This window comes from Cibotium barometz, chromosome 10 (genome assembly GCF_041138505.1).
Source record: "Cibotium barometz isolate CiBa-2024 chromosome 10, ASM4113850v1, whole genome shotgun sequence".
NCBI lineage: Eukaryota > Viridiplantae > Streptophyta > Polypodiopsida > Cyatheales > Cibotiaceae > Cibotium > Cibotium barometz.
Genome location: NC_141055.1, coordinates 55,316,271 through 55,329,713, shown reverse-complemented (window position 1 = coordinate 55,329,713; position 13,443 = coordinate 55,316,271).

Below are 13,443 nucleotides of genomic sequence, written 5' to 3'. Positions count from 1 at the left end.
ATTGATGCTGTGAAGCTTAGAGCACACCAATTTCTATCAAATCTGAGAGCTTGGCCTATCGGGTAAGGTATTCTAAACATCCTTGAGCGGATTGCAGGTGATACAAGCACAAACAAGACAAATTAGGGTTGCCCAAAGCAAAAGAAAATTTTGGTTTTTTGCAAGCTTTCCATTGGAGCTTGGAAGCGGTGATGTATGGTGAAAATGGATGCAAATCTGGAAAGGAAACATGTATGTGACAAGGATGTATGTATTGGCAACTCATGTGCAAGCCCTACACTGATTTTGGAGCAAATATGATGCATTTGAATGATTAAAAATTACTGGTTTTGAAGCTCTCACAAAAGAGAGAAAAAGAGTCACTTGGTGGTGGATGAAATTAGAGCAAGTTTTTGGCAAAAATCAGACCATTGATGGGTTACGCACATGCCTTGGTGTGTTAGGCAACTAAATACACTTTCAATTGACACTACAATCCTTCCAAATCTCCTCTACAGTAGGCGGCACAGCTCATACAGGGAAAACAAAGCAGTTTTTCACATATTTGCTAAGTGGAGGCCACCACAAATCAACTGGTGTGTTAGATAAATTCCAAAATTGCCTTAGCAATTGTGTGGTACATACACTTAAGAAGGAAGCTACATGATTGGTTGGAGCAATTATGCCTTATGGAGCTAGAAATGAGCTGATTAAACAGGCTATCTACTGTCATTAGTGAAATAGAGTGTGATTAATCGACTAATTACTCTCTCATCTTAAACAATTGCTCTAATTCCTTTTACATGGAGTTAGTGGACATCATTGCTAAGCTAATGAATGCCTGGTGTCTCAATTTGGACAAGCATTGAAGAAATTAGAGCAATTTTACTACTGGTTTTACTGGTTTTTCTGGTTTTTCTCAAAACAGAGAAGGGGGTTTGACAAAATTGATATGTACGCATCTTGGTTGGTGTTGATATGCAACATTGAGCTTATTTAGGTGTCAATGCAAGTTATCCACACTTGATTGAACCACTACATTGCAATTTGAAGCCTTGGAAAGTGCGTCAAAACAGGGTACCTTGGACTGCATATGCCAGTTCATTTTGGATGCAATCAGTTTGATTTTCTACATCAAAAGTGAAGTTTGTTGACTACTTTGGAGTATCTGGAACACTCACTAGAGTGTGGTTGAGCTGAGGAAGGCTTGTTTACAGATTTGGACGTGTGCGGAAGGTGCATTTGCATTGAGCAAATATGTCAGACAACCCAGTATAAATTGTGGGTGAAAAATTGGATAGGAAGAACTTCCAGGCATGTAAGTACAGGATTAAAAGTTTTTTGAAGGGAAAAGGTTTTTGGAATCTTATTACAGGTGCGGAGCCAGAGCCAGAACTACCCCGATAACCTACACAGCAACAACAGGTTATAGCTCAGCAATGGTCAGAAAGAGCATACAAAGTTTTGCATTACCTGTCTATATGTATTTCGGATGCTATACTCATACATATACATGATGCTGAGAATCCCAAGGATGCATGGGATACATTGGTAAAGCTGTTTGATACAGACACTAGTGCTTTCGCAAGTCTTAGTTGCGCGGCGACAACAGATTCATAATGTGAAATGGAAAGGAAGGAGCATCCATGATTATGTACAAGAGATAAAGAAGTATGCAGATGCATTGGCAACAATCAATGCCCCCATGCCTGATGATGATTTGGTAGACATAACCTTGCTGCGTGGTCTTGGCAAGGAGTATAAATCTTTTGATACATCCATCTCGGTTTGGAGTACACGTTTACCAAACTTTGATGAGTTGGTTTTACTCTTGCTTGTTGAGGAAATCAAACTCAGTGACTCCTTTCATGATGCATCTACTAGTCATGATGATAATGGCAGAAATCAGGCTTTCTATTCACAAAGGGGATTTAGAGGCAGGGGGAGATTTGCATCACGTGGCCATGGTAATGGTCGTGGATGGCAGGACAAGTCACCACAACAGAATTTTCAGCCTACATATGGTGCTAGAGGTGGTCGTGGATATACACCTCAGAGAGGCAGAGGTAATCCTCGTGGTAGAGGACGTTGGCAAGGCCAACAAACATCTATGCAAAATGTGGAATGCCATTACTGTGGAAAATTTGGTCATATTGCACGTGATTGTTTCCGTAAACAAAATGATTTGAGAGGGGGTAGAGCACTTAGGAAGAAGTCTTAGTTCCTGATGCTATTATTGATCAAGAGACGACAACAACAAGAACTGGGAACCAATACATCAAATATCTTTTGACATTCAAAAACCATCCTCAAGAAGATACAAAATGGATGCCCGAGAAATTTTTCCGAGCTTATCCTGAGATCCTTCGTTCTTTTCAAACCCAGCAAATGAGGGCAATTGCAAACTCAAGCAAGAGGGATGTCATGAGAATATATTTTAAGTCCTCTTTAAAAATATGATTTTCCCCTTTTGAGTAATTTGGGGACGCCTAGGTTACTCTTGCGTCATACCGGCTAGGTTAATATCGTGGGTGACACCACTATAAATATTAATACGTGCGGTATATGACGTATGCTTGGGACCGTCTATGATTATTTCAGTTATGGTGGACATTATGCACAACATGGTGGAAATTATGCATCAAGCAGTAATGATGGCAGTGCAAATCACTTGTTTGCGATGAAAAATGTTGTGGGATCTATGATGTCGAATGGTGAAACTGATGACACTTGGTATATGGACTCTGGAGCATCAAACCATATGACTTGTCATGGTGAATGGTTTGAGCATATGAAGCCTATGGATGTGCGAGGCTATGTGGAGACAGGAGATGATACCCAACATGCCATTACACATGTTGGAAGTGTACCATTGGTTATGCACAATGGTGAAACAAAGTCTATGACAGATGTATTGTATGTGCCTTCTATTACAAAAAGTTTGGCCTCAGTTGGTCAAATGGTGGAATAGGGATTACAGGTTCGTTTCAATGAGCATGGTTGCTTCGTTGAGGATTTAAAAAATGGATGTAGAGTCATTGCCAAAGGGAAGAAAGAAGGCAGGTTATTTAAGCTGGATGCTGGGATTCCTGAGTTGAAATCAGCCATGTTCTCTAAAAGCCGAAATGTGGTACACGACATTGACATGTGGCATAAGAGGATTGGACATGTGAATATACAAAGGTTAAAGAACATGCAGGCAAGAGGCATTGTTAGTGGGTTGCCTAGATTCAAGTATGATGGGAATATGCATGTTTGTGATGCCTGTCAGTTTGGAAAGCAGGCGAGGTTGCCGTTTCCTAGAGAAGGCAACATGAGTAGCATGCCACTTGAGATAGTTCATAGCGATGTATGGGGCCCTGCACAAAACCCATCTATTAAAGGTAGCTTATATTATGTGACATTCATTGATGATTTCAGCAGAATGACTTGGATTTACTTTCTCAGAGAGAAAAGTGAAGTGTTGGGAAAGTTTATGAACTTCAAAGCTTTTGCAGAGAAGCAATATGGCTCTTGGATAAAATGTTTGAGGACAGATGGAGGTGGTGAATACACCTCACATGCTTTTGAGCATTTCTTGAGAAAGCATGGCATAAGAAGGCAGTTAACTTGTAGGTATACACATCAGCAAAATGGTGTTGTTGAGAGAAAGAATAGAGTCATTTGTGAAGTGACCATGGCAATGCTCAATGAAAAGAGCATGCCCGACTATTATTGGGCAGAAGCAAGTGCCACTGCAGTGTATATACTTAATAAGACACCCACAGTAGCCATACATGGAAGTACGCCAGAGATGCGACTTACAGGTTTTAGGCCAGACATTGGACACCTCAAAGTGTTTGGTTGCATAGCTTATGTACATGTGCCTGACAAGAGAAGGAGGAAATTGGATCCTAAGGCAGAAAAGTGTATGTTTGTTGGTTATGCACAAGATCGCAAGAAGGCATATAAATGCTACAATCCACAAACTAGGCAAGTGGTTATCTCACGAGATGTGGTGTTTGATGAACTTGCTAGTTGGTACAAAGCAAAGGATGAGGGTGTCATTGATTCTCTTGATGCTGATGTGCATGTGAACTTACCACAAGCAAGTTCTATCTCTATGTTTGGGCCAGCAGAGTCTGAGAGTAGCACTGTACGTCCATGGTCACAGGATGCTTGAGGCATGAGAGTGTGAGAGCACTGGGAGTAGTGCTGTGGATAAAGGGAAGAAGAAGGTTGAAGGAATTGGAATTACAGGTTATGAGTCGTCAAGTTCAGAGAGTTTGGATGAGGAACTTGGCATACCTGTTTTACGCACACCTGGTGCAAGGCAGGATAGATATGTGCCTCCACATGCTAGAGTGACAGGTGTTCAGAGTGATCCGCATGCATTGCGGAGATCCCAAAGGGTCAGATATCCAGACAGGTTGACATATCATGATTTCGCTATGCATTATGCATATATGACCTCTTTGGTGAAGCATGTGGAACCTACATGCTATACAGAAGCTATTGGGAAGCATGTATGGGCAGTGGATGTTGACATGGACGCATTGGTTCATAATGAAACATGGGATTTGGTTGCATTACCACAAGACAAAAATGTTATTGGTTGCAAATGGGTTTATAAAGTGAAATGCAAGTAAGATGGTTCCATTGAACGTCATAAAGCAAGATTGGTAGCTAAGGGTTATGCACAAACCCAAGGCTTGGACTATGATGAAACATTTAGTCCAGTTGCAAAGATGGGAACAGTGAGAGCAGTCATTGCTATGGCTGCAGCAAATGGTTGGGAAATGCATCAAATGGATGTGAAAAATGCATTTCTAAATGGAGATCTACAAGAAGAAGTTTATATGGCACAGCCAGAAGGATATGTACACCCAAGATATCCCACTCATGTATGCAGATTAAAAAAGGCATTATATGGTTTGAAGCAAGCACCTCGTGCTTGGAGTGATAAGATGAGCAGATATCTTATCTCCCTTGGATTTCAGGTTTCTATAGCAAATTCTTCACTCTATGTGAAGAAAACAGATCATGGGATTGTCTTGTCATCTATGTGGATAACTTGTCACAGGAGACCATGCTACAGATGTTATACATGTCAAGAAGGAGTGGGCAGTTCGACATGAAAGACTTGGGTGAATTGAGATACTTTCTTGGGATTGAAGTGATCAAAGACCATGCAGGTACATGGTTAGTGCAATGCCAATATGCATTGGATATGTTGGCAAAATATGGAATGACAGGGTGTAAGCCAATGAGTATACCTTTGGAGCAGAATGTGAAGTTGCGGGCTAATTTTGGTGAAGAGTTGGATGATCCATCTATGTATAGAAAAAGATGGTTGGAAGCCTTATTTACATGACTATCACACGCCCGGATCTTAGTTATGCTTATCTCAGTTATGCTGTGGGGCTAGTAAGCCAATTTATGCAGAGTCCCAGAAAACCTCATTTGGATGTAGTGAGTCTCATTATGCGATATGTAAAGACCACTGCACATTATGGTCTTCTTTATGAGCATGGTAAAGGCTTGGATATACATGGCTACATAGACGCAGATTGGGCAGGTAGCTCGTATGACAGGAGGTCTACTAGTGGTTATGCCTTTACACTTGGAAGTGCCGTGGTGAGTTGGAGTAGCAAGAAGCAACCTACTGTTGCTTTATCTAGTCGTACAGAGACTGAATACAGGGGTGCAGCCATTGCTACGTGTGAAGGAGTATGGTTAAATCAAGATTTCTAGGATTGTGGTGCTAACATCAAACTTATCAAGAGTAACCAATGAATCCTTTCCTAAACTACTTTCCACAACATTCACAGCATCAAAACTATAATTTTTTTTCTCAACCACACACAACTTATCCTTCCATTTTCCATACAATGCATTACCAAAATGCAAAGGCAACAATGAATACTATGCAATGGGAGCTGAAACTCAAAGAGTATGGAAGAAACAAAGGTGTTTCCCCGGTAGTAGCGGTGCCAAAAATGTTATGCTTGACCACACCTCCAAGAGGGAACTCTACACATTCACCTAATGGATGAACAATGAAACACAACTGTCGTGGGGTACTTACCAATGCTTCGAGCTCATGTCTCTTGAAGCCTCCAAGCTCGCATGTATGCTCCAAACTCCAAACTCCACCTCCACACTATCACCGTGGAGCTGCTCACACCATCACATAGGCCAATCACACTCTCTCTCACTCTCTCATACAAGCATAAACACACAAGCATGAAAGAGGCACAATGCTAGAATGCTCTCACTCCTCACTCTCTCACAAGTACAAGGGAAGAGCTCTCAATAGCACAAAGGGGATTGTGTCCTTTCATTATGAGAAAATACCTTATATTCAATTGGCCCTTATTCACACTTGGGCGGCCAAAACTTACTAACTAGGCCTTGGGTGGCCAATGTCTCACACTGTACAACCTTTATAGTGCCTTTACATGACACTTATTAATGTCCTCAATTGAGGATCATGGTGTGGGATTAACACCGGTAAGAGATTGGTGTTAAACTAGTAAGATGCCCGATCGAAAACAACCTTTATACACTTAGGCTATAGCAAAAACAAGCTTAATAGGCTTTTCACCAGTATCACACTGCTCCCAAACCAATATGATACCGGTTGTGGAATGATAGCTATATATAACTAACACACTAATGATAGGGAAAAGACCAGCTACCAATTAAACACTGCTATAATACTGGCTTAAGAGCATGGTCTCCTCTAATGTACTTTGTATATAGCAAATTTTCTAATTGGTATTATACCAGTTGAACACTGGTATGATACCGGGTAAAGACGGGAAGGAGAATTTGGGTGGCCATATGATACCAGTGTTTTGTACATGTATGATACCGTTTGGAACATTATCTCTATACAACATGCATCAGATATAACGTAAAGATCAACTTTGCTTTAGACAACACCAGTTTTGAAACAATATGATACCGATGTTAAACCAATAAGATACCGGTTGGTGAATCAGCTGCATACACCTAGGAACCTATAACTACAAACTAGTTTCAAACCAAATGTTTAACTTGCTACGATGGTTTTGTATTGCAAGTTTAATTATATTTGTTGTTTAAGGAGATGCATCCACAGGCACCAGTTCATCAACAAGCTTTTGAGAAATTAAAGCCATACTTTGTGCGCAAGCTAGAGGATCGATACACTTGCTGCATAACACATGTTGAGATGTCATTCTTAATAGATGCATTGAACCAGATTAGAGGATCTACTTTTGGGTTGCATGGAAAAGCATGTCAATGTGATTGTGTCATTTGTAATGTGGGTTCTCAGCCAGGTGGGTGCAAGGCTACAGAGAAGTCCTACAAGAGCATCACAAGCACATGGGAGTTGAAAGATCCCTGCCCCCTCCGCGTAATGAATTCGGAGGTGCTAGCAGCGGAAGTAGCACTTCTTGCGCGGGGCAGGGCCTCTCACTCGGAGCCTCGCACATGGATATCCGGACAAGAGACTAATCCCTCGGTTCTTCCAAAATCGAACCCGGAAAAACTTCCCTCACCCAAAAAGCACGGGCGATTCCTCCAGGATATTTTTATTCTAATGTAGTCAAGGCCACCACAGACCAAACTGATTCGATCAAACCTGTAAGTCACTTGGTAAGATCAAGGAAGAAACTTGCACTTGGATCATAGAGACTAACGCTTTTTTCCTCATCGAGAGGCACAGTCGTTGATTCTTTTCTATAGAATAATTACTATCCAGGATTTACTTCATCTATCGTACCATAACAGAATTGAGTCTCATTTTAGGGATCCATCAGTCCAGCCTAACCCCATCCAGCCCCATGGGTTAGCCAACCACCCAACAACTGTAGTGATGGGATCCAATTGGGAATTTGGTTAGGTTTTGTCCTGGGTACCAGGGAAAAGAGTTCCCATGCCCCCTAGCCGGTGCTTCATGCAAACTTCAAGATAGTCACACCACTTACACACCCAATATGAAATTGCCTATTTCACAGATTGAGTTGACTTTAAAACAATCTTTTAACGAAACCATAGTATCACTGATAATAATCCTCCAAAATATTCGGTTGAATTCTAATTTCCAATCATTCCTTCATCGGTGTACCTATGGCATCATTGGCAACCAGAACGCTTACCACCTGTCCACTCAGGGGCCTTTTCGATTCCTCGACGCACGTGTGGGTATCTTCGGCAACCCAGATCCCGAGCACCATATGGTCAGCACCCTCTAGAATCCTTCGCAGGTCACCTAGTGCTTCACTCATAGGTCGCTTCCTTGGTCCCTCATCCACCGTACCGGAAGCTCACCATCTAAATCGAACCGAGACTGGTCAAGACCTCGGCCGACCTTGCTACGTGAGACGTCCTCCGTTGACTCTTCATCATCTGTTGCAACTTTATCAGTTAGTTCTCCACGACCTCATTCACAAGATGGTCAAAATGCTTCCCCAGCATTATTGACATAAAACAGTCATTTAAAAATAGGTCATAAATACAGTTTCTATAATGAACTCTCGTCTTTCCACATTGTTCCACATCACATTAGGAAATTTTTGAGCTCATTTTGGGGCCCTGTAAGGAAGTTTGACCGGAATATTCCCTCCAAAAAGGGGCACTGGATAAAATTTTTGCAAACGAACTCCAAATTTGTCGGACCTCACATATTTAGATTCTACTCTTCAAAAGCTATCCATTGATATATAACACGATAGGGTTCGGAGAAGGGACAAGATAGTAGATACCTAGAAGATTCCTTTTTGCCTAGGAAAGATTCACGTGAAGAGTAGAATCTAAATATGTGAGGTCCGACAAATTTGGAGTTCGTTTGCAAAAATTTTATCCACCAGTGCCCCCTTTTTGGAGGGAATATTCCGGTCAAACTTCCTTACAGGGCCCCAAAATGAGCTCAAAAATTTCCTAATGGTCCACATTATTTAATCCACGTCCAATTCATATGTATTCCCATTCTCATCCAATCACATCATTTTCCATCTCATCACATATTTCCTCATTTATCCTCATCACATCTCATCCACTCGCATCTACTCATATCCACATCTCATCACATCACATTCATTCACATCTCATCCATTCATATCTACCCTGATCCACATCACATCACATCACATCTATTTCACATCACATCTCATCCATTCACATCACATCTCATCTATTCACATCTATCCCGATTCACATCACATAACATCACATCCATTCACATCACATCTATCATCCCAATTTACATCATATCACATCACATCCATTTCACATCACATCTCATTTATTCACATCACATCTCATTTATTCACATCTATCCGATTCACATCACATCCATTTCATATCACATCACATCCATTTCACATCACATCTCATTTATTCACATCTATCCGATTCACATCACATCCATCTCACATCACATCTCATTCATTCACATTTCACATTACATCTCATTCATTCACATCTATCCGATTCACATCACATCTCATCCATTCACACCCATCTTATTCATTCACATCACATCCATTCACATCACATCTCATTCATTCACATCTATCCGATTCACCTATCCGATTCACATCACATCCATTCACATCACATCTCATCCATTCACACCCATCTCATCCATTCACACCCATCACATCCATTCACACCCATCTTATTCATTCGCATCACATCTATTCACATCATCACATCACATCACATCCATCACATTCATTTACATCACATCCATTTACATCCATCACATCACATCCATTTATATCCATCACATTCATTCTCATCACCATCCTATCACATACATTCTATCCACATTACATCACATCACATCACATCCACATCATATCTCATTCATCCCATCCACATTACATCACATCCACATCATATCTCATTCATATACATCTCATCTCATTCATCCACATCCATCCAATCATTCACATGTATGACTATCCACATCTATCCATACATTCACATCTATCACTTCACATCCACATATATTCACATCACATCACATCTCATCCACATCCACATCCACATCCACATAACATTCAAATACATCTCTTTACATTACACCACATCTACATCACATTCACATCCACATCCCCTTAAATCACATCACATTCTTTCACATACACATCCACATCCCCTTACAACACATCACATTCTTTCACATACACATCCACATCCATTCTTTCACATACACATCCACATCCATTTACTTCCCATCTCACCCTTTCACATATCCTCTCATCTCATCATTCACATCCACATCCATTTACTTCACATCTCATCCACATTCATTTTCATTACACCACATCCTATCACATCCCATTTACATCTTATCACATCCCATTTACATCTTATCACATTCATTCATATCCTATCGCATCCCATTTACATCTTATCACATTCATTCATATCCTATCGCGTCCCATTTACATCTTATCACATGTATTCACATCCTATCGCATCCCATTTACATCTTATCACATCCATTCGCATCCTTTCACATCCCATTTACATCTTATCACATCCATTCACATCCTATTACATCCCATTTAGTAGCTTTTTCTACTTCGATACTAATAATGAGACTTTTTCTAAATTTCTGCCAATTGCTTGGCCTAGATAAAGGTTCTTTTTCTCGACAACTATTTCCATATTCTTTCTCAATTTCTCAAATGAGTTATATTCAATATTCCTCTTTTGAATAAAAGAATTCATGTGATTTACAAAAATCAATTCTACCCATATTTTCACTTTTGATAAATAATCATAAATTGAATTATACTAAAAAAATTTCTTTTTTCCATTTAATTTCTTGGACCTCAAATATCATGGAAATTTCTCTTTCTGCATTTAATTATTTACATTCCAATGTCATGGGAATTCCTCTTTTATCATAAAATAATTCTATCTAAAATCTCTATTTTCTTTAATAAAATATCCATTAATTCAATATGCCAAGAATTTCACTTTTACTATTTAAATGATTGAATTTCAAATGTCATGGGAATTCCTCTTTTATCATTTAAATATTTCTCGTACATAAAATAAATTTATCTAAAATTCATCTTTGAATTTAAATAAAATATTTAATTCTAATATGCTAGAAATTTAGTTTTTTTCATTTAAATGATTAAATTCCAAATGTCATAGGAATTTCTCTTTATCATTTAAATATTTCTCATGCATAAAATAAATTTATCTAAAATTCATCTTTGAATTTAAATAAAATATCCATGAATTCTAATATGCTAGGAGTTTCACTTTTTTCCATTTAAATGATTGAATTTCAAATATCATAGAAATTTCTCTTTTATCATTTAAATATAATTATCATAATTTTCTCTTTTCTTAATTATTTAATTATACATAAACCTTAAAATTTAGTTTTTCCTTGAATGTGATGAAAATCATTCTTTTAGCCTAGGATATTCAATCCTAGAATATGGTAGGAAGTTCTCTTTTCACGTTATGCATAAGAATGAATTATGTATCAATTTCTACCGCTGCTATTATTGGCAAATTTTAATATTCTTGAAAAGAATAAGACATAGTAATATAATTATGATAGTATAACTATCTTTTAATCTTAAATCTAATTTATGGATTTATCTCATAATATTACCATAATTTACAAGCATATAAGTATAAAAAACCATTTTCTTAACCTTTAGCTTCACAAGCCTAGAGTTTGATTTGTGAATTAAGAATTTCTCCATGAGAAGCATCATTTGAATAGAGAATTGGCCATAGGAATGACCATTCTTTGGGGGGAAGAGAGATAAACATGAAAGCATTCTAATTTAAGCATAAAATGTAAACTTTTCTTAATTATTCATTATAGCACTTAAGAAAAGCTTGATTTGTATTATAAACACTTATTAAGAAACTTCTCAAGCTTGAGAGGGGTTGAGAAGTGAAAACATTGAGAATAGTATTGAAAAAACCATAAAATCACACTTTACCTCTTGTTTTTGCTTGCTTCTCTATCATAGAAGAAGCCCCCAACCAATCAATTGGTTTGTGTGTTGAAAGGAAAGCTCCAAGAATGGTTGAAGAGAGAGAGAGAGGCTCCACTCTCTCCAAAAGTAGAGGATTTTTAAGGGATAATAAAAAATATCATTATTTTAGTATAATACTGGCATGGTATAGTTCACAGATTTTTTTTTACAAAAGACTAAGGATCTATTTATAGGTGAGGGAGGCCTCTAGCCAAGTCCAACTAGGTTCTAGAATTTTCTAGGTTCAGTTTCGCTGAATTTGGACAAGATTTGAACCTAGTTTAGCCCCCTTTTGATTTGGTTTGATCCAGGAGAGAGGAGATATAAAAATAACACAATTTTTTTGAGTTAAAAACTCCATCGCATGTGTGAAATAGGTGCCTCCTTGAAGTCCCCCCTTCTCCTTACTACCAAGGTGTCAAAAATGTATCATTATACCAAAAATATCTCATTTTTTTAGTAATATCTCATGGTTTTTTTACTAATAAATCTTGTACTCAGTCAACTCTTCATCTTATGTAGGCATTTACTCATTTTTGGGTATTTTCTTTTATTCATTGGATTTATCTCTTTCCCACACTTGGATTAATCCAATTGGTCCATAAGAACCTTAATTGGACCATAATCCAAAAATTTCTAAAAATCTAGACTCTTAGGCTAAGGTCCTTTATACATATTTTCAATTAATTCCAATTGCACATTGGAAAGTTCTTTTTGAATTTCTGTTTCAGGGGAAACCATTTTAGACACTAGGAGGATTTTTATATCCAAAAATATCTTTCTTTTATTTTAGAGAGGGAAATAATTACAAGATCAGAAGGGGCGGTTCTTACACCTATACACCTCAAAAGCTAGAGGGAGGAATCTTAGAGGAGTCCATCCTATGTCCCAAAGATGAAGGTACTGTTTTCCATGCTTTGAAGTGTCTGATGGGGAGTTGCATTGTTTTTGGTCCTTGAAACATAGCAGTTTGCATTTCGCATATGTTGGTTGACTTGTCACCGTGAAGATCTTTTAGAACATAGAATGTGGAACCACTGATGATGGTAAGACAAAGAAGAGGAAAGAGTTAATACACAAGGAAATGTCATGCAAGGCACTGAATCAAATGTTCAACAACCAACTTGAAAAGTTTAACAAACATAATTTTGTGTACAGGTGACAAGCTGAGCAATACAAAGAATGCTTGTCCAATTTTCTCGAAGATGTAGCAATATCTATTGTAGACTTTGCTAAGAATTACACTTGTAATAAGGAGCAAAATAAGATACAGTCAATGCACTGGTATTCAAGCCAAGTGTCCATATTTATGCATATTACATACTTTCGTATTGCAGGTGACATCCACAAAACGATTCACTTTTATATCTTTGATGATAAGAAGCATGATACCATTTTGAGCAACATTGTTTCATGCTACATTATAATTGGGTATTACCCTATGGTATTCCCCTACAACGTCATTGGG